We start from the raw sequence: 3,057 nt of genomic DNA, 5'->3' as shown, positions 1-3,057 counted from the left end.
CAAGAAGTAATCGACGCGGGGGGTGGGGGGGGGGGGGGGGAGCATGCGTACTCACTCCCTGCACTTTTTAAAGTTATTCTACAGCCTTAACATCAAAAATAAATCAGAAACGTCTATATAATTCTGGTTATGAGAGGGTTAGAATTTGCAGAGAGAAAGGATTCGGATCCAAAATGAATACTCTGCTGAGAAGGAACTAGCATTACTTGCTTTTAATGCGTATGTGTCAGATTGCATTGCACTAAAACTTTATTCACCTCATGAGTCACTGAGTCGCCCCGTGGATGAATGAATGGATGGATTTCTGACTTTATTTTAACATAAAAATTCTAGATGCTGTGCTTCAAACCTCCTCAGTTGCTACTAAATAATACAGCCAGGGTTTGATTTGTCTCTGTATGATTTTTATGCTTGTTCTGATGATGAGAAAGCATTGAAAATGATTTTTCTTTCATAAATACTGGGTATTTTTGTTGCTAAGGCTTGATTTTGATATTCATGCGAAGTTACATGGAAACATAATAATGCTTACATCTGCAAGCATTGCTCTAGGAAAAAAAAAAATAATTATTGAACTGTCCACTCAGCTGAATATCATGCATACAAATCTGAGCAACAGATTTTTCTCCATCCATTGCAAGATGGAGAAAATCCAACACTTTTTAAAAGCAGAAGATGTGCCACCTCATGTCAAGACTAAGAAAAAAGAAAAGAACAAAAAACAAACGTTAGGACACTTTCCTCCATTTTAGTATATTGTCAACTGAATATTGAGCAAATCAAGAATATACTGATTTATTTATGTTTGAAATGAATAATGCAATTTAACATAGCCTGGACAAAATTAATGCCCTTCCACACGAAGCCATAGCTGATTTGTAAATGATAAAGTTAGGAGATTTTAGTAAGCTAATGAGTTGGAATTAGGCCTGCGCTTTTAGTTCAATTAAGAGTGGATGATGAAGAGTGAGAAGAACGAAGAGCCACATTAAGGAGCCGAGTCGGCCCCAATTTCTTTTTGCAAGAAACTGAATGGCGTTTGAGGGCCATATTTTCAATCTAAAAGTCATAAGTTTTCTTTTCTTACCAATTTTTTTTTTTTACATAAAACTGGGATACATAAAATTTGGGATTGGACTGGAACAAACTGAAATGAGCAGCTCAAACATACTGAACCCAAACGAACATTTCATCTGACACTGTCTCTTTTGGCCACTTCATGTCTGTCTGCTCCCTCCTGCAGCCGCCTGTTATCCCCCATTGCGCGCACCTTCATTCACAAAAGTTAAAATAATTCAGCCTCAACTGTGGTGATGAGCGTGTGACGATGAGATGTTTTACACGGCGACCACTGACCTTTCCTTTGTGCCAGAATGTGCGCATACAAATTCAATCATGTCTTGGAAACCAGGAGCCCAGAAACCGCAGTGGCTGCAAGCAAAACGGGAGCTACGTGCTCCATAAATCTGCCTGGGTGTGCTTCTCATGCGTAACACGACCGGTTACAGATATTTGTTACTGCAGACAGCCTCCGCTGTGGTAAAATAATAACTGGTCCGTGCACGGAAGTGTAGTGCTCGATGGCGTACTGTGCATTCAAGCAATCCGTGCTCATCTAAAGCCGTCGATAGGCTCGGTCTTTGCTGTAATTTATAGGAGGGCCACTTCAGTTCTTCAGTTTTACGTGCTGTGTTCAGTGAGCAGGAGCAGAGTAAAGTTCTGCTACGGATAAAATCTCTTGAAAAGGTCTCATCACGGCTCGCATGATTCATCTACTCGGCATTAAAACCACTGAACCGATGAATCGGACACTTTCCACACGCAGCAGTGTCCTGCGCGTTTCTCTAAATGTGTGCGTTTGGCATGTGGTCCTCTGTGCCTTTGTGCTGTTCTTCCAGCCCTGATTAATATTTTAGTGAGCCTCAAAGACATATAGCAGAGTTAAGGTGGTGCAGAAGGGATCTGAGATGCACAGCCCACTGTGTTTGCATTGTCTTAACTTGTGTTTGGAACAACACAGTCGCTTTTATCATAGCTCATTTTTCATCCACGAACAAAAGGCAAGCTGCTGACAATGAACGCAATGCTATTGATGCATGAAAGCTTTGAGTGAGCTTTGATCTTTGGTCAGGATGAGCTTTGTGCTTGGCTTTTAACAACCCGGCAAACTTTGATGACAGTCCAAAGAGAGCAGACGAGCCTCTCATATTTCCAATTTATTCCAGGTCCTTTTTTTTAACTACTTGACGAACATTTTGCTGAGACGTTTTTGTCTTCACTGTGGGGAGAGTAGTTGTCTCGTGATCGAAAGGTCGTAGGTTCAATTTCAGCTTCCTTCTGGCACACATTAATGTGACCCTGGGCAAATCACCAAGTTGCCTACTTATCTGCATATCGGTGTACAAATGCGTATGCGAATGGGTAAATCACTTTGAGTTGTCAAAAATGGTTGGTTCAGTCCATTTTCTATTCTGTGTGGTATCAGAAACTCTTTTAAATAGAACTACAGGTTGTTTCAGTTCAACTCTTCAGCTCCTACTTTCATACTACGCTGACAAAGTTCAAGCGAGGTTATGTTGCTGAAAACAGCAGGCCATTTTCTGTTAACGTTTTTGTGTGGATGGCAGTTAACCCAAACTCCATTAAACTAGTCCAAAACTAGACAAACTCAATATTCTGTTGAGTTTATGTGAAATGTGAAAATCCAAAATAGCTTTCGATGATTGTGTCACGAAGCTTTTTTTTTTTTCCCCAGCTGCTTCCATTTTTCAGGTCAATTCAATGGGAAATGTCGTCTTTGTAAGAATTTTCTTAATTCTTAAAATTCTGACCATAATTTTCCATTCAAAATTCAACTGAATAATTCATGTTTGAAGAGAAATTCTTTAAAACTACAATGCCTATAAAAAGTATTCATCCAACTTGATGTTTTCCTCTTTATTGCTTTTGGAAACTAATCATGATCAGCAATTTTTTTTTTTTTTTTTTTTTTTTTGTTAAAAGAAGGACAGAAAAGAAAAAATGAGCAGTAGTACATCTAGAAGTAATATGCTGAGA

The sequence above is a fragment of the Poecilia latipinna genome, unplaced genomic scaffold (genome assembly GCF_001443285.1).
Source record: "Poecilia latipinna isolate Pla-1442-1.1 unplaced genomic scaffold, P_latipinna-1.0 Scaffold191, whole genome shotgun sequence".
In the NCBI taxonomy this organism is placed as follows: Eukaryota; Metazoa; Chordata; class Actinopteri; order Cyprinodontiformes; family Poeciliidae; genus Poecilia; species Poecilia latipinna.
Note: the sequence above shows the minus strand (reverse complement) of the source record.